Source organism: Rattus norvegicus, chromosome 7, assembly GCF_021556685.1.
Source record: "Rattus norvegicus strain SHRSP/BbbUtx chromosome 7, alternate assembly SHRSP_T2T, whole genome shotgun sequence".
Lineage (NCBI taxonomy): Eukaryota > Metazoa > Chordata > Mammalia > Rodentia > Muridae > Rattus > Rattus norvegicus.
In genome coordinates, this window is record NC_141540.1 from 63660153 (window position 1) to 63679973 (window position 19821).

Genomic DNA, 19821 nt, shown 5'->3' on the forward strand with positions numbered 1-19821 from the left:
TTGGACTTGTCCCTTCAGATCCTGAAGGATAAAGTTCCTCATCTTGTTGAGACAGACCTACAAACAGACACTGAGCCTAATCGCACACGGCAAATGCAGACAAAGGTGCGGTGAGGAAGCCGTAACCATTTCCCAATCAGGACGCAACACTACAACCTCCGGACCCTTCCTGAGGTTTTATGATTTTTGTTGCGTTTTTGTTTGTTTGAAACCAGAACATTTAGTTTATGACTGATTGAAATCCCCAAGATGAACTGGATGCTTCCAGGGCTGCCTTCTTGGGTTTAGGCAGCGTTCTTCATTGGGTCTATGTCTGAATCTGCTGTAGACAATCTTTCAGTGCCTCATCTGCCCGGTCTGGGTAGTTTAATCTCTTAGCCCTGGCACTCCAGTTATACGTTCCTCTGGCTTGGCAGGGCAGCCACATTTGCCACAGGTCGACTTCTGAAGGTGGAAGGCCTGAGAGACACAGTGACGGTGGCACAGTATGCGTGTCTTATTACGATGCTTTCCAAGGGATGACATTCCTTTCTTACCTTGCTTCTGCCCCCTTCCCAAGTTTTGCTTCATTTGACTTGTCAAGGATTAAGAGGTCATTGAAGCTCATTTATTTCTAGCATGCTTCTGTCCACTACTTAGATTTCTGCTTTAAACTTTAAGAACAATTTCTTTTCAGCGTAGGAACTGAAGCCCTGTTGGAGTAGATGGACTCTCGTTACATCCCTATGAAGAATGTAGGCCAGGATAATCTATTTATTCTTAATATTTTAATTTTTGAGATTATAAATTAATTATATTTCTCTCTTCCTTTTCTCCCTCTAAAACCTCCTAAATACCCCTTGTCACTCTCCTTCAAATTCATAGCCTCTTTTTTTTAAAAAACAGATCATTATTGCATGCATACATGTATAGCTATATACACATATATTCTTAAATATAACATGTTCAGACCATGTACTGATCCCAATATGTATGGTTTCAGGGATGACCATCTGGACAGTCAATCAGTGTACTCTTTCCCAGGGAAGAACACCTCTCCTGCTCCCAGGTTTCCTCAGTTGCTTATAGATCTGTGTGGGGTGGAGGCCTCATGGGCTTTTCCCCATTCAGTATATGTCTCTTGGTGCTTACCCTGTTCAGCTCACATTAGGGCGGTCATGTTGGTGAGACTTTATGGGTATAGCTTCTGGCATTACTAGGAGACCTAGCTCCCAGCAAACTCCTGGATGCTCTGGCTCTTAGAGGCTTTCAGCCTCCTCTTCCTCGATGCTCATCAAGCCTTAGGTGTGGGGTTATGTTGTAGATGTATTTCCATCAGGACTAGGCCTAGATCTGTTCTTTTAGGAGACACTGATTTTTTTTAGTTCTAATACACACTTATTTGCTATTATAAAATAACACAGGTTGATTTTTTTAGCACAAACTTATGAAAACCGGAAAAGATCTAATCACCTACTATAATTAATACATTCTATCCAAGCTAACCATATCCCATTTATAGACTTTCAAATTACACATTTCATCTCAGACTTCAGGCTTCTGAAGCTCACAGAAGAACCTGAGACTCATGGGTGCTTCTTTTGGTCCAATCAAGCATGAATGTATAATTTAGTCATTCACATACATTCAATCTGCATAGATTCATTGTATATTGCTAGTTACAAGTTGGGAAGAGATCCCCAGCACAAAAAATGCATGAGAAATATGTCAAACGACTTGTATTAGCATTCATAGATTGTTCAGAACTTCTGCTGCACTGTCTAACCTTGCCAAAAAGCTACTAGATGTCATGGTCACCCCTTAGATGACATTGGCAGCAGGAAAGAACAGGATTAGACTCTTTGTCAAAACTATTTCTTACTGTCACAGTCTCAAAAGCATTCTTGTGTGTTACATACGTGGATATAATGTGATGCAGAAACTGTAGCCCATTTGAATGTCACACACCATGCCCCACATGGATGACTCTTCATTAAGTCCAACATATTTTAGTTTTCTTCTTTCAACATGGGAATGTATTCTTTCTACAAGAAATCCAAATTTTACCCGCCATTATCTCTGTCTATGATAATGTCTAGACCATTTTCCATCTGGAGTGAATGCCATCTCCTTTAGGATACTCCCTTCTCTGTTCCAGACTTGGGGCACACTATCTGCTAGAGGGAAGGAAGCTTAGTGTTAGTTGAGGGTCAAGCTGTAAAAGTCCTTTACTAACATTTCTGGCTGTGAGTCTCCTGATTTAGGGGAGTATGGTAGTTTGAACATGTTTGGCTCCAGAAGTGGCATTATTAGGAGATCTGGCCTTGTTTGAGTAGGTGTGGCCTTGTTGGAGGAAGTGTGTCATTGTGGGCGTGGGCTTTAAGATCCTTATCCTAGCTGCCTGGAAGTCAGTCTTCTGTCTCCCTTTGGATGAAGATGTAGAACTCTCAGCTCCACCAGCCCAACATTTGCCTGGATGCTGCCATGCTCCCACCTTGATGATAATGGACTAAACCTCTGAACCTGTAAGCCAGTCCCAATAAAATGTTCTTCTTTATAAGAAAACATGTGACCTTGGTCAAGGTGTCTGTTCACAGCAGTAAAACCCTAACTAAGATAGGCAGTACTTATTTTGTGGATCATGTTAAAAGTCCTAGAGGACCTGGTTAGGTTAAGCATTTGTGATGGGTCCAATGCTTAACCCTTCCAACTTTCTTCCTGTTTGTCCCACGGAGTTGGAAAACCGAAAAAAAAATTACTCTGGAAAATTGTTTATTTCCAAAAAAGATTGGATCATAAACCCCCCAAAATAATGATGAGATAAGCTAGCCTCAGATGGTGACGTTCATTTGTTGTAAACAGTGTATTCGTTAAAGGGATGTGTCAAGTTTTGAAAATGCATATTCTCTTTGTCTAACTGAACTGTATAATAATATACATTATTATTTCCTTACTAGCTATATTGGATCTATAGCCTGCCACTTAACCCTCCCAAATTTCTTCCTGTTTTTTCTACAGAGTTGGAAACATGTGACATGCTGTTCTATAGGGGATGTTCAAGCACAGAGTTTCATGTGACACTGTGCAGTGATACATGATAGATCACAGGATTCCTAGCCGACCAGATGAATACTATTAAACAAAACTCTCCTACCTGAATCATAAAAGTGTGGGTACCTGTGAGTCATTTAAACTTATCAGCCATGCATCCCTGAAGAAAAACGACATGACAAAGGAGCTTTTGCTGAATTTCTTCCCACTAGTCTTATAGCTTAACACTTGGCATTTTGAGACCAAGTCCCACACATTTCGAGACAGGGGGTTGAGACATGCAAGAATCTATGGCTTAGCTGATCCCCTAAAATTAGAGAAAGGGGAAGAGGTGACTCACCCTCTACAAAATCTTTCTCAGAAACGCAACATGATTAGAACTCTCAAACCAAGAAAACTCAGGGTTTGTAGGATAGATATTTGAAATACCTTATAAGCTATGTGACTTTATCTAGAACATGATAAATTTGTTGAAAGTTTGACATTAATAAACACGTACTATTGCATATACAAAGCGCAGTCATTGATGGTGGGTGGGCTGAACGTTGCTTGGGACCATGTAGCTTCCTCACAGTGAGGATTGGTGTGATGAGTGTATGCATTTGTGAACAGACCAGAGGGAACTCACGAGGAAAAAGAACTTCTCTAGACCTCTCCCACCAAGAGAAGTATTAAAGCCTGTCAGGCCTCCAAGTCTCTGAACCCCAAAGCTCAAATTAACCGCATTAACTTCATCCATGCCTGCTGAACTCAGAGCCTTTCATACCTTACTGTGAGTAAATCAGAGGAGAAACCCTAACGACCATTTGTCAACAAAACTTTTCTTTGTTGTCTTCCCTGAAGCTTCTCTGAGTAGCCTCAGAGCATGTTGAACCCACAGTGAGATTACTGGAAATGTCAGTAGTCAATTTATACTTTACTGTAATTGAATCTTGGTGTCACCAAGTTCAGACCACAGGCCCTGGCAGCCCGGAGCAAGAGTAGCTGGGAGCAAACACTGCACCGACAGGAAGCATGCTTCTCAGCTGGGTCCCACCACAGAGCTTTGGCTTTAAGTTGCAAGAAGGAAAATTTACCAACCAACACCTCATCTATTGCCACTAAGCTGCTGTCACTGAAGTAATATTGGAGGGGAGGGTGCAGGTAAACCGTAAAGAAAACCAGCTCTGGTGGGGACTTTTCAAACCAATTTCAAAAGGATAATTTTGTGCTCTTGTTGAAGTTTCTCGTACTGTGGATCAATGGTCAAGGTCAAGTGTGGAAGGGAAATCCCCAAGCCCAGTTGGGATAGTTGGACCACTGGGTAGATTCTGCTGACATTTAGTGGAATGAGATTCCTTTGCATTTGTAGTGGTTCGGAGCAGTGGTCTAGACACTCTAAAGCCATGTCCAGTTGAGCTTCAGCCTCCTGACTCCCAAACAAGGGAAAATGTTCACTAGCTCAAGCTCAGGATGAAGTGTCCCCATTATCTCTCACTCAGTGCAGTTCATTGTCTGTGAGCCACTGTGTCCCTGATTATAATGGTGAGGCTGATTTAAGAGGCGATGCTAAGTTAGTTCTATTGGGAATAAAACTCGTTCCCTTTTGTTCTGTGTTCACCGATGAACTCTGCCTCATTTCTGGCTTTCTGGGGTCCTCTGTGGGTTCTGCTCTGCTGTGACCTTCCAAACATGCTCCACATTCCTTCCTCTGAAAACAGAAGGAGTGAGGGGCCAGTGGTTTTCTCTTAGCTTCTCTCTCACCTCTAGCCACTCAAAGTCCTGCCTTTGTTCCCTTTATTGATGCACATACTTGGCTAGTGTCACATCTTAAATGTCAACTCAGTCACACCATTATCAAGGAAGGAGAAAACTTCCTCACCTTAGTGACAGGTGATGAGGCCTGATGGCCATTGTGTCTGACAAAGCTATAGATGTTCCCTTGTTATTGACTTTCTGGTTACTTGGCCCCAGGATATAGACAGGCTTCTCCTCACTCACAGCTCTCATTCTCTCTGATTGCTTAGGAATCTCTCTAGACCTACTTACTTACCATAAATCACCAACAGGGACCGGCACTCCAGTGCTTTGATTAACTCTTATGAATCTTCTTCCCTGAGGTATGGATAGCTTCAATAGAGAGAATTTCAGTTACATAGAACAGACATCCTGGGACATACTACTGCGTGACTCATCCTTACATGTTTCTTACATCACGTCACCATGCCCTCTTCCAAAAGAAAGAGTAACTGTTGAACTCTTAAAATGACTCTAAAGAGAAAAATTTTCTCATCTGTAAGAGCTTTCCTTAGCTTGTTAGATAGATAACAAGTAGGGCATGACCAGTTTTAGTGTAGACTAAAGCTGTGATCTCATCTACTCTCATGACGTTCCTTGGTCTAAGTAGCTATTGTCATTCTTTTAAAAAAAGACACTGAGGTCTCCTACCCTAAAGTCCTACCCTGAACCCAGTCCTGTGCGGTAGGCAGCTGAACAACCTGCCTAGCCATTACCGGGTTCTCAATAGTGTTATACAAGGCAGGCAGATCCTGAGCCAGCAACTTTGCCACTCACGTGGCTCTGAACATTACAATGGCTAGGTGACCTCTGCTCTGTGGTGACTAACAGTTTACAAGTGGCCTCTCCTTCATGCCCACATCACCTTCAGCTGCAGTTGTGCCATGCCTTGCCTCCTTGCCAATATAATTTTGTTCTTGCTGCTGATAGGTCAGAGGTAAATCATGAGTTAGCTTTGTGTCTGTCTCTTTCCAGGCGCTTCTTCAAACCATAGACTCGTCAGATGGATGAGTCCATGGAAGCTTCCGGAAAGTCTGGTGCTATCTGCTTCCAGACTAAGTTTAGGATCTGAAAACATACTGACTCACCTCAGAGAGCAAAAGAAGTGCACGTGGGCAATTATGCTTCTTGTGTCAGGGAAGACACAGAACTGGTGTTTAAATGTTTCAATGATACCATTTACATGGTCATAAGTCACAAGTGCCTCCTGCCTTTTCTACACGTCTCATTCAGATGTTGTGTTTCCTTCCTTCACAGAGGAGAAGCCAGAAAGGCTAAGTCATATGTGCAAACCCTAAGTCAGTGGGTCAGGAATTGACTGCTTAGTTTCAGTTTTACTTAAATGCCATGGGTGGCTGTTTGTCTTTCCATCCAGAGGCCAAGGGAGACCATGCAGTTAGGAAGGGCAAACACAACAGTTTAAATTCCAGTCTAGGAAGTTTGAATTGATCTCTTAGGCAGGCAGAGGTTACCATGAATATTTCTTGAGCCTGGGATTAATGGAGTAACAATTTCTTTAAGAAAGTTGATTGAATATTCATAGGTAGGAGAGTCAATCACATGAAATCCAGAGGTCAAGATTCAGAAAGCGTAAGGGAAAATTATAGGCCTTTATTAAAAAAAAAACAAAAACTAAAAAGATCCAAATAAATGAGCAAACCATGTTCTTATATATTTATCAGCAAGAAGACACAGACTACTTATTATCCATGCTCATCTTACCTTCATTAATCTGCAGGGTCAATGGAATTCAATGAATATCTCTACTGGTTTTTCTTTCTTTCTACTCAAAGTTGTTTTTTTTAAATACAATGTATGGATGATACTTTTGCCCTCCCCCAATTCTTCTACCTACCCAACTTCATATTCTTTCTCCCCCAAAATCAAAGTAAGCAAAAAAAAAAAAAGTAACCAAAAATTTTTAAGAAGAGAAAAATCCCAAACAAATGAGTAAAGAGTCAGTTTTGGGTTGGTCAAGTACTGGGTACAGAGCCTACCTCAAGTGTGGTCCTGAGTGTCACTCCAGTAGGGAAAATAGTTTTCCCTTTTTCTTTGCAGGCTCCCATCACAAATGGATTCTTGGGCTGGAGAGATGGTTCAGTGGTTAAGGGCACTGACTGCTCTTCCAGAGGTCCTAAGTACAATTCCCAGCAACCATGTGGTGGCTCAAAACCATCTGTAATGAGATCTGATGCCCTCTTCTGGTGCGTCTGACAACAGCTACAGTGTACTTATATATAATAAATAAATCTTACAAATAGCTTCTTGGTTAGAGATGGGAATCTGCAGTTCCCATTCTCAGAGCTGGGCACATGTCTTGCTTTCTTGCTTTAATCTTTGCAGGACTTGTGTGTGCTGCCTCAGTTTCTCTGAGTCAATATTGCTTGAGTCCTGTTGTATCTGAAAGACACTGTTGACCCATCGCCTCTGGCTCTTATCAGTCTGTGTCACCCATCTTTCTGCCTCCTCTTCCACAGCTCCCTGATCTCTGTGTGCAGGGGTTTGATGAAGCCAGCCTACTTAAGACCGAGTGTTCCAAAGTCTATCACTCTCTGCATGTTATCCAGTAGTGGGTCTCTGTGTTAATTACTATCTACAAGAAGTTGTGATGAGCCCTGAGCAAGGTACTGATGGATGGGTATAAAAATATGTTGCTAAGCGTGAGTTCCACCCCCAGCTCTGAAGTAGCTCTGTGAAAACCTCACTAGCAAAGTACAATCCTGTCTTCTACAAGGTTGGTTTTACAATGACAAATGACAAGCGAAGTTGGAAACATATGTTAAGATTCACTTTATCACTATATTTCTTTTATTTCTTTAGCAGAAGAATAGTAGTGGAAGTATTCCCTAGAGCCAAAAACTATGTTGTGTCAGGTTGCTGGTCACTTTAGCAGTCAGATGTATGGGTTCCTCCTCATGGAGTAAGACCTTAAATCTAGTCAGAGAATGGTTGGTTACTCTCATAGCATTTATGTTGCAGTTGCACTATTGTATCTTGGATCAACGTCACTTGTAGAGCTCAGAGGGTAAGGCTGGATGACATTGATGGTTATTTTTTCTTCCCCAGTAGCCTGCTTGAGTACCTTCCAGTAATATTAATGCCTGTCAGTTGGTCCAGTTGGGACCAACTCAATTTATCTGGGTTTGATGACACAAGTATTGTGTTCAGCAAAAGGGCCTTACTTTTGGGCTGTGGAGCAAGCAATAGTCTGTGATGTGTGGTGGGAGGTTGGTATGTAAAGGCTCATTCCATAAGCTCTGTTACTCCAGAGAACCCTGGCAAATTCAGTGGGAAAAAATGTCTAGTTGGGGGTCATTTTCTCTCCTGTTATTTGGTTGTTCCATTTATATTCAATTATATATGGAAGCTTCTACAGTAGTAACTTCCATGTGGTTTTTTCAAACACCTTTTAGTATTACTTGTCTGTCCCCATAGTTCCTCCTTCACCCTTATCTCCTGTTCCCCTCCCCATTTAATTCTCCTATTCTAGTTTCTCCATTGTCTCTCCATAAAGCTACCTCTCACTTCTCATTCTTTGGGGTCTCTTCTTCCTACTTGACCTAATGACCTCTGCAGTTATGCGGATATGACTCATATTGGAAGCTTGAAAGAAAACACCCACAGAGAGAAGACATTCGATATTTGCTGTGTTGTGTTTGGGTTACTTCACTCAGGGTTACCGTTTTTAGCTCCATCCGTTTATCTGCAAATTTCATTTTTTCTTAACAGCTTAATAGAGACCTGATATGTGAATGTATTTCCATTTTCCACTCACCACATTTAGTGTCCAAGTTTTGGTTATTATGAATAGGGCAGCAATTAACATGGATTACCATGTCCTTTTGTGTATATGTCCAAGAGTGGTATAGCTGGGTCTCAAGGTAGGTTGAATTTCAGTTTTCCGAGGAACCTCTATAGTACTTATTTCTATAGTGCTTGTACAATGTTGTGCTCCCACCAGCAGTCTAGACCTGTCCCCCTTCTCCATGCACCCTTACCAGAATATTCTGTCATTTGTATCATAGATCTTGGGCATTCTGATTTGGGTAAGATGAAATTTCAAAACAATTTTAATTTCCCCAATGGCTAAGGATGTCAAACATTTGACTATTTCTCAACGATTTGTTGAGAGCTCTGTTTAGTTCTACATTTCATTTTTAAGTTGGATTACTTGTTTTCATGATGTTCAGTTTTTGAAATTCTTTTTATATTCTAGATAATAATCCTCTATCAGATGCAGGTGGTAAAGGCCTCTTCCCACTCTGTAGACTGCCATTTTGCTTGAGTGATGGTCTTCTTGCCATATAGAAGCTATTTAGCTTCATGAAGTCCTATTTATTTTTGCTGTTCTTAGTACCTGTCCTAGGATATTCAGAACGTCCTCTTCTGTGTCATAAATCAAGGCGATTCTTCACCTTGTCTTCATATTCAGGATATCTGGCCTTACATTGAAGTCCTTGATCCATTCGAATCAAGTTTTTTTTCAGGGTGATAGACATGGATAAATTTTAATTCTTCTACATCCAGCTCTCCAGTTTGACTAGCATCTTTTGTTGGAGGTGCTGTCTTTTCTCCAGTGTGTAATTTTGGTTTCTTTGTCAAAAATCAGGGGTCTGGCTTATGTCTGGGTCTTCAATTCAATCCCACAGAGCAACATGTCTGTTTTTGTGCTGATGAAAACATTCTGTTTTTATTACTATAGGTCTATGATACAGCTCAACACCGGAGGTGGCCATGCTTTCAGGAGTTCTTCTTATTATTCAGGATTATTTTTTTAATCTATCCTTGGTTTTCCATATGTAGGTGAAAATTATTTTTTCAATTTCTGTAGAGATTCATGTTGGAATTTTGATAGTGATTGCACTGAATCTTTATATTGGTAGGGTGGCCATTATCACAATATTATTTCTGTTGATCCAGAAGAATGGAAGATATTTCTATCTTTGGGTTTCTTCTTTAGTATCTTAAAGTCTTTTACTATGAAAGTCTTTCATTTGCTTGGTCAGAGTTATCCCAAGATGTATTTTTTAAGACTTTTGGGAAGGGTACTGTGTCCTTGGTTTTTTTCTTAGTATGTTTGCCATTTGTGGATAAGAAGGTTACTTACTTTTGATAAGGTTTTTATCCAGATACTTTGACAAGAGTGTCTATTAACAGTAGAAGTTTTCTGGTGGAGTTTTTATAGTAATTTATGCATACAATCATATGATCTGCAAATAAAAGTATGCTGACTTCTTCCTTTCCTATTTCTTTTCCTTTGGTCTGCTTCAGTTGTCTTATTGGTCTAGCTAAAACTTCAAGTATTTAATAGGGAGTGATAGAGTGGGCATTCTTGCCTTGTTCCCAATTTTAGTGGACGTGCTTTGAGTTTTTCTTTGTTTAGGATAATACTGGCTATGAGATTGCTGTAAATTGCCTTTACGATAGTAAACTGTATCCCTCATCTCTTTTATCATAAAGGAATAATGGATTTTGTTGAAGGTCTTTTCTGCATCTTAGGAGATGGTCATGTAGTTTTTGTTTTTCTGTATGGTTATATGGTGGATTATGTTTATTAATTATGTTTCTTTAATCATCACCATCCCTACATTCTGAGATGAAGACAACTTGATCATGGTGATAACCTTTTTAACATGTTTTTGAATTTAGTTCATCATTATTAAGAATTTTTGCATCTGTGTTCATAAGGGATATTGGACTATAACTTTCTTTCTTTCTGGGTCTTCACATGGTTTTGGAATTCGAGTAGTAGTTATTCCAAATTGGAAAACCTCAAATAAATGAACATGTATATTTGTGTGTTTGTGTGTGTGTGTGTGTGTGTGTGTGTTGTAACTGAAATTAAATTAAGATACACTAATTTCATTATAACATGTTGTGAAATAGGAGCAGTAATTAAACATCTCCTATCCAAGCCCCAGGCCCAGCATTAGGTGGCCAGCAAAAATGAACTCAGTGGTATTTTTGTAGACTTTTGCCTCAACTTGCTTTGATAGAGATTCTTTTCTTTTCTCATTCTTTCATTTATTTTGGTCTTACTAGTCTTTTGGTTATATATAATGATTTCTGAATTTGTGTTTTTATAGATTTTTTGTGTTTAAAAATTATTATTATCCTCATGTTGCCTCTTCATTCTAAAGAAAAAGAAAGAATGGTCTGAAGTTGAGTGAGTGGAGAGGTGGGCAGGACCTGGGAGGAGTTGGGAGAGGGAAAACCAAGGAGATCAATACATATTGTATGAAAAATTCAGTTAAAGACTATTATATACCTATACATGAATATCTCCCACTCAAAATAAGCCCAGGGCCAGATGGATCCAGTGCAGAATTCCACCAGACCTTCAAAGAAGAATTAATGCCAATATCCCTCAAATTATTCTGCAATAGAAACTTTAGGATCATTTCAACAGGCTTTTCTATTTGTTCGTATTAAAATCTTATCAACAAGTTCTATGATGAATATGGAAAGGAACAATAAGAAGTCTCAGCTGTCATTGCGGAGCAAGAAGGTGAGGAATCTGTCCCACAGGAGACAATGGCTTACACATGTATGACAATTGAGATATGTCAGATCCATGTAGGTAGCATGAAAGGGTGAGGTCAGGGAGCAGAGACCAGCAATGAGTAAGGGGATGGCAGGACACCCCCTATAGTCCCCGATTAACATCTCGGATGACCAGAGAGAGGAGGGACCGCTCAGGAAGTCCTGCTAGGAGCACTGCTTAAAAACAAGCCACACTATCATAAAAGTCTGTTCTTGATTAAAGCTTTAAGCATGGAAACTGATGCATCAAGGTTTTGGAAGTGAGTTGAGGAGGGGCTTTTCTCATCCTGTTCCATGAAAAAAATATAAACTAAACTCTATATTAAAAGATAAAAACATTAAATATTGAAGATAAAATGTACATTTGAGTGCTGCAAACATTAACATTGGATTAGTGATTGCTTCCCTGCAGAGACTCCCCCAAACCAACATTTGCTTACCCACCTCCTAGTTCAGCCGTGTGTATAATAATAACCCTGACTCCTCATTCAACAGTACACAATAAATCAGCCGAGTTTCCAGGGAGATGCTGCATTTCTATCAGATTGCACGACTTCCTCCATCTCGACATTTCTATATGTATATCTGTTTCTTCATTTCCCATCACCTCAGTCAGGATAATCCCAAAGCTGTGCCTGTCACAGCAAATATGGCTGACAAAATCAGCTCCAAGAAGAAAGGTGTGTTAGTCGGGTTCTCTAGAGGAACAGAGCTGGCAGAATATCACACACACACACACACACACACACACACACACACACACACACACACACACTGAAAAGCTTATGGTAGTTACTGTCTCATCAGCATCCCAGCCTATGCATGAAATGACGAGAAAATGAACAGTTAGGAAATGAGGAAGTGTTTCCTGTAAGAAGCAGACACAAATACCCTGAGAATCTCAAGGCTTTATGTACTGGATGGATAGGAAGGGGATGACGGCGATTAGTGATAAGAGACAGAACCAGAGAGGCAGAGGGGACCCCGTGAAAGAGCAGTGCTGATCATTGAGAACACTTTGGGCTTCACTGAGAACACACTGGAAGCTTGTAGGCAGATTCCTGGCATTACCTGACTCTCAAATTGCAGCCTCATTCTAGTTACTCTAGAGAGCCATCAAGAGCAACAAGGAAGCTGTGGTAATAAGACACAAGAAAGACCACAGGTGCTCAGAACAGCTCTGCTAAGTGGTCTTTAGATCATTAAAACAAAACAACAAAACAAATCTTGACTATAGATCAGCTGATGGAGTTTGAAGAACTGAAGTTAAGTCTAAGGAGAGCGATTATGTTCTACCTGACACAATGTAACAATAACAATGACATTTGCGGAGAAGACTGTAGGAAGGATAAGTTTAGGGAAAAGCATGGAAATCACATGATCAGACTGGGCGTGCTCAGTTCAAGCCACTTTGTGAGAAGAGGGTCAAATAAAGAGGTGGGTAGGCCAATCTGGAGTTGGAGAGAGACACACCTGGATTGGAGATATGATTCAGGAAAGTCAGTCAAATACTTACATTTACCACTGGGATGATGATAGGACCACCAAAGACTCTGGAGCATGGTGTTATCTGACAGGCAGAAGACTGTCCCATTTTGCTTTCCATTCTGAGAACAGCCTGGCTGAAGGGAAGCTGGCATTTCAACCACAACAAGGAAACTGTTGCAATTTGTTTTGTTACAAAAAGTCATGGCGGCTTGGAGCAGTGCGGGAAGCATTTACCAGATTCTTAAAAAAAAAAAAAAAAAAAAAAGATAGATCTTGACTGAAGAGCCGCTGAAATCACTCTTGAAGTCTTAAAAAATGATTACATTTTGTCCTTAAATAATGTAAATATAGTGATATCACTTAGTTGAAGAAAAATGAGAAAATGCAGATTTATGTATCTCAGAAGCCGTGAAAGAAAATCTGGCGTCTTAGGGTTTCTATTGCTGTGATGAGACACCATGACCAAAGCAACTTGGGAAGGATTAGTTGGCTCACACTTTCATGTCACTGTTCATATCAAAGGAAGTCAGGACAGGAACTTAGGGCAGGAACCTGGAGGCAGCAGCTGGTGCAGAGGCCGTGGAGGGGTGCTGCTTACTGGCTTGCTCCTCATGGCTTGCTCACCTTATAGAACCCAGGACCACCAGTCGAGGGAAGGAACCACCCACAATGGGCTGGGCCCTCCCCAATCAATCACTAAGAAAATGCTTGATCTTCTGGAGAGATTTTCTAAACTGAGGTTCCCCTCTCAGATAGCTTTAGCTTGTGTCAAGTTGACATAAAACTAGACAGCATCCCTGGTATGTTAGGAAATGAACCCAGGGTTGAAGACTGGAAAGATTCAGTGATAGGAAATTTCCAAAAATACATTATGCATTCATTGCCATCTCAGTAAAAGTTCCAAAGGGGACTTTTGCAGAGTTTTACAAGCTAATTTTAATCACGGTAATGTCTTCCAGACATGGCTAGTTGGCTGTGTTTAGAGTACCAGGTATGAATCCCCTCCTATTAAGAAGACCTGAAATTCAGTTAGACAGCTGCTGGTTACCTACAAAATAATAGTGCCTTCATTGTTGAGGACATCAGGCATTGGTGCTGTTCATAGATTTACACTCGGGCGAGAGTATTGCACTTCTCCCTTGGCAGCTTCCACTGCCTATGCCTAGCATTGGGGGAATTTGTTAGCCTTATGGGTCTTCGGAGGAACATTAGCACCTTACGTGCAGAACGCCTGTTGTTTTTTTCTAGATCTAATTTCTAACTGTATTCTAAGCATTTAGGTTTACACCCATAGCTCTAACCTCTCATCGAAGAAGCTTCGTTTTGCAGCAGACGGTGGCTATGCTAGAGATCTGCATCTTGTCAAAGTGCAGAGAATACGTTATTGTGGGCTACAAAGCCCACTTAGTATGGATATTGGGGAATGGATAGTAGGGGTAGAAAGAATGTAAAAGCCATAGGACCAGGGCACTTGGTGCTACATGGTGTCTTCTAGACATGACAGAGAAACCACACCCATGAAATCTCAATAATGGGGGCTCCCTAAACAAGACCCACATAATGACAGCACAGTCATCATGCCACTGTGGAACCAGGGAAGTTTTACAAGGCTCCACCCTAAATGAAGAGCAACCGGTGATCAGCAGCTTCTAACAGAATCAGTCTGGTAGGTTATCCAATGCCCAGTGGTCAGCCTGAAGCGTATGCTTGGATAAACAACACGAAATGGGCTCAGTCCACACACACACACACACACACACACACACACACACACACACACACACACACTGTTGTGGTATCTGTGTAAATCCTGTGCCTTGAATATAGAGACACAATTTTAATTATGTGACATAGTGACAGAGCAGAGGCTAAGATGGTGATTTTCCGAGTCTTTATTGGAGCCCGCTTACGTGACAAGGGAGAAGCAGAGTCGCACGCAGGACAGACGCTAAGCAGGAAGTGAACTCAGATGGAGGCTTGCTCACTCTGTCACGCTGAGGTACTCTAGGGCTCACATTGTATCAGAGGGAGTCCTTGAGGCCATTTGTATCTCTGTGTCTGCTTGCTTTTACCAAGAACATTCTGCCCACTGTGCTCAGGAAGGAAGGCGATCGCATCTCTCTTCGATCAATAATTCCGCAGAGAGAAGGGTTGTTACTGTCTGTCATCTTTAGCTGCATCATCAAAGGGGTCCTGGAGGAAGCAGCAACACTTTCTTTTGTATGACCCCGCCCCGTGACACCCCCTCCACACATAGATGCACATGCACATGTATGCACGCTCGCTCACATGCTAAACAGCAAAGGATTCCAGATATTCATAAAAAACTGGCAGTGTGATTAATCTTGAGACAGTCCTAAGAGTAGAAAGCTCTGACAAAATGGGAGTGAGTTTTCCATTTGATTTTTAAGACAAATGTTTTATTACGTATCGAATCAAAGCTTTTAAGAAGGGAGAATATCAATTTCCCTCTGAGAAAGGACTCCATTGTTCAATACCATCATCTCCCAGCTTTATTTGCATGCTTATAAAACCAAAAGTTTTTCCAAGGAGCTACAATAAAATGCCAGTGAGCCTTTAAGTATTTTTTATTTCTTAGATCAAGAGAATTATAGGGCATTCTGGACAGACATTATTCCAATATTCTGCTTAAGAATACTGTGTTCACTCAGAACCCAGTTTGTAAACTATGGAAAACAGAGGCCATTATTCACTTAAACAGAACTCCCGTGAAGATACAGTGTCCATTCTCTCATTTCCTCTCTGATTTTTATCAAAGCCTCCCATTTTGAATGACTTTGTGAAGATAATAAAGCAACATGTTAATTAATCTGCCAAAAATTGGGGAGGAATCAGATACTCATTTTTATGCCTTCTGATACATTATGAGAACTCTCACCATCTTAGCTTGCTCATCTGCTAACAGCCAATCTTATTTCCTGTTTAGAAGTCCCCCCTCCCACATTTGAATTCTCTACTTTATCTCTGGATGTAATTGTCTGCAGAGCCAAGGTTTCAAATACCATTTACGGGCTGCTGAGTTCTCATTTGGACCTTGTATTTAGCCACCTTGTTGATCTGTCAATCTTGGTGTCTTCTGTGAGCATCTCAAACTAAAAAAAACTTGATTTCCTTCCCAATCTCTCTCACCTCACCTCCTCTACAAGTACTCTTCCTCCCGGCTCAGGGAGAGACATCCTCATTTGTTCCGTTTCTTATGTGGAACATATGATCTCTCTGCCTCTGTCTTTGTGTCTCTGTCTCTCTGTCTCTCTCTCTCTCCATGTGTGTATGTGTTTGAGTGTGTGTGTGTGTGTGTGTGTGTGTGTGTGTGTGTGTGTGTGCAGTTGCCCATGAGAGCCAGAAGAGGGTGTTGGTTTCCTGGAGCTGGAGTTAGAGGCAGCTATGAGCTGCCTAACATGAGTGCTGGGATCTGAATCCAGGTCCCCTGTTTGCTCTTAAGATCTGAGTCTTCTGGGACTTCTGCTCCATCAGCAAATCTTCTTGACTGAATCTTCCAAACATTTCATGAACCCCATTTTTTTTCATCTCTGTTAACACAGCCCTGACTCCAAGAACATCTTCCTCATGGACTATTGTTATAATGCAATCTCTCTCTCTCTCTCTCTCTCCCCCCCCCCCTCTCTCTCTGTCTCTGTCTCTTCATTGGCTACATCTAATTGCACACACGAGGCAGTGAAATCTTTCAAGAGTTTAAATTAGACCATTTAACTTTTTCAGGTAAGATCTCAAACAGCATTTGGAATGCAATCAACTCGCTTACCGGTGGCTTTAGAGACCATGAGAAAGGAGTCTTTCTTGCTATTTTCTCAGCTTATTTCAAACGCTTTCACTGTGTCCTGGCTCCAAGGGGCTTCTAGGATTCTGTCTCACACACCAAGCCAGCTGGTTTTGAATGTTGTTGGTCACTCGGGTCATTATCTAAATGTTCGTTTCATGGAGAGGTATTCTGATCCAATGTTCCTTTCTCTGTCTCGCCTGGATTCTCTCATCGTTTTCCCTCCTCTGATGCTTCTCTTGTTGGCTTACTCATTTATCTCGAGTACATAAACCTCTTAGAACTTGAAACCCTGTTCAGTTCATACTCTTGGCCCATTTATAGACTAGGTTCTGGCTTCTAATTCCACTAGGCAGACAGATGAAGGGATGAATGCAAGGAAGTGTAAGGAAGTTCGAGAGAGAGATGTGCTGGACATAATACTTGTCTCTATGGAGTGCCATCTGACAACTAACTTGAAGTTCAAACCAGCACGACTATGGAGTGAGCTATGTGGTATTGATTACAAGTGAGCAAGGTTCAGAGGGCAGTGTGGGAACTGCAAGAGAGACCAAAGCTCTGGGCCTCTCTTCCAGTATTTGCATGTGGCTCCAGTATGCAAATCAGTAGCTGAATCATAGACTTTCCATTCCCATCCTCTGTGGTGGTAACGGGTTAGGTGTCGCTAAGGCTGTCTGATGATAGCTCACGCATCAGCTGCTTGTCGGGTCAACATTTTCTTCCAGTGCCTTCTTCTCTGTGTACGCTTTAAGTCTTTCCCAAACAGAAAATAATTGAGGCAAACTTCTGCCTTTCCTAAACAACAACAAAAATAGTGACAGTAGAAAATGTAGAGACACACACCACACACAGAGTCATACATACCACACACACATACATGACACACATACAGACACACATATCACACACACATCACACACATACCACACACACATCATATACACAGACACACACCACGCACACAGTCAAACATACCACACACGCATACACGACACACACACAGAGACACACACCACACACAGACATACATACTACACACATACATACATGACACACACACACAGACACACATACCACACACACATCACACACATACCACACACACACATCATACACACAGACACACACCACACACAGTCATACATACCACACACGCATACACGACACACACAGAGAGACACACACCACACACAGACATACATACTACACACACACATACATGACACACACACAGACACACATACCACACACACATCACACACATACCACACACACATCATACACACAGACATACACCACACACAGTCATACATACCACACACACATACATCACACACACAGACACACATTCCATACACACACATACAACACACACAGACACACATACCACATACACACATCACACACACACAGACACACATACCACACACACATCACAGACACAGACACACATATCACACATACATACATACATCACACACACACCCAGACACACACCACACACAGAGTCATACAAACCACATACACATATATCACACACAGACACACATACCACACACACATCACACACACAGACACACATATCACACATACATATGCACCAAACACACTCTCACACATGCAAACACACAGACACTCACACACACACACAGACACTCCTACACATGCATACACACTCACAAAATACTAACACATACTGTGTAGACATTCTCACATAGGCACACACAAACATGCTCTCTCACACATACTCACACATTCACACATGCACACACATATACATACATTTACAAATACACTCTTACACACTGTCATATACACACCCTCACATACACTCCCACATGCACACTTTTTAAAACATGAACTCATAGGTAATAGCGCATGCAGTGAGGACTTTATGGTGTCAATATATTTTCTCCCTTAATTCCTTTTTAGGCCTTCATTGACTATACTACCTTGATTTTTCTGAAGCATAATTCTTCTTAGAAATAAAATGTTTTTGGGAAACTTGTAACTTATTCATTCAGTGGAGTATCTGAATAAAAGCCTCGGTGACATGTTTACTAATTAACTAATTTACTAATTAATGCTGTGGTCATCTGGCCATGTGTAACTATATCCACTTGCTGTATTCACCAGGGAATCAGAAGCAAGCATATTAAGTGAATACTCCCCAAAATTAAACTAATTGTTTTCAACTTCATAGTTTTCTGTTGAGAAGTACAGAGAGCTTGAAGAGTCTTCCTCATTGAAATCGAGGGTGGTGGTGAGGGTGAAGAAGGCTGGAGTGGAAGCAGGGTGATATTAAGCACTCCTTCTTCTGGAGCAATTTGAGCATAGTCCAGAGGCCATGACTTCCTGCATTTGCTTCTTAGATAATGGCCCGGGGTGTACCAGCAGCACAGCTGCCCCGAGGCAGAAGGCATTGGGATTCTCTGCCATGCTGGGTTCATGGACTCTGCTGCCTTCTCCTGGAGAGTCCCTCTAACCCAGATACTTCCCAATTAAGGAAAGTCCCAGGAGAGATCCCAAGAGACACTGGAACCCCATTGGCTTTCCTGTTTCCTAATATTACAATCCTCCCACTCTCATGCAGAGGGGTCTGTGCTCAGCGAAGGAGTATCCCTACTCCATCTTATCCAGAAAGCAACATCTGGATGGGATTTAATTTGTGACTTAACAAAATAAAATCTAAAACAATAGAACCCATGTGACCAGAGTCCTTTACTGTCCCCGAATTGTAATTCAATTGTTAAAAGAAGAGAGAATATTTGGAGGGTGGGAGAGAAGGAGGGATATATCTTGTTATTTTTCAATTATTCCTTCATGACATATTATAAAATATAATTTGTAATTTTGTAAAACCGTGACTGAAAAATTCCCTTTTATTTATAATGCGTCTGATGGGAACAGATACTGAGACCCACAACCAGATGTTATGCAGAGACATAGTACTTAGTAAAGTCAGCTATAAATGGCATGTCTAGGTCAACCCACCATCCCCCTCTCAGAGCTCAGGGAACCCTGAGAAAGAGGAGGCAGAAAGAGGGTAAGAACCAGAGAGAATGGAGAACACCATGGTAACAGGGTCCTTTAAGTCAACTGAGCAGAGCTCATAAATTCACAGACTTGAAGTAGCAAGCAGAGGGCCCACACCGGTCTATACCAGTCTGCACCGGTCCTCTTTG

General features: G+C 41.4%; 1 non-coding gene across 6 annotated transcripts in view; it reads right to left on the minus strand.

The window, feature by feature from the left end:
• LOC134479596 (uncharacterized) overlaps positions 1-19821 on the minus strand; it is a 107550-nt gene that overhangs the window by 21785 nt on the left and 65944 nt on the right. For 2 of the 6 annotated variants that reach the window (XR_015625351.1, XR_015625365.1), the window contains exons 5-6: positions 16622-17431; positions 14713-15030 (exon numbers count right to left, since the gene is read on the minus strand). The exons of 1 other annotated variant lie outside the window; for it this stretch is intronic. This is a non-coding gene — a transcript (uncharacterized LOC134479596). Of the gene's footprint in view, positions 1-14707; positions 15031-16621; positions 17432-19821 lie in introns of those variants that run through there. 3 more of the 6 variants (XR_015625393.1, XR_015625391.1, XR_015625379.1) reach the window with 3 other exon arrangements.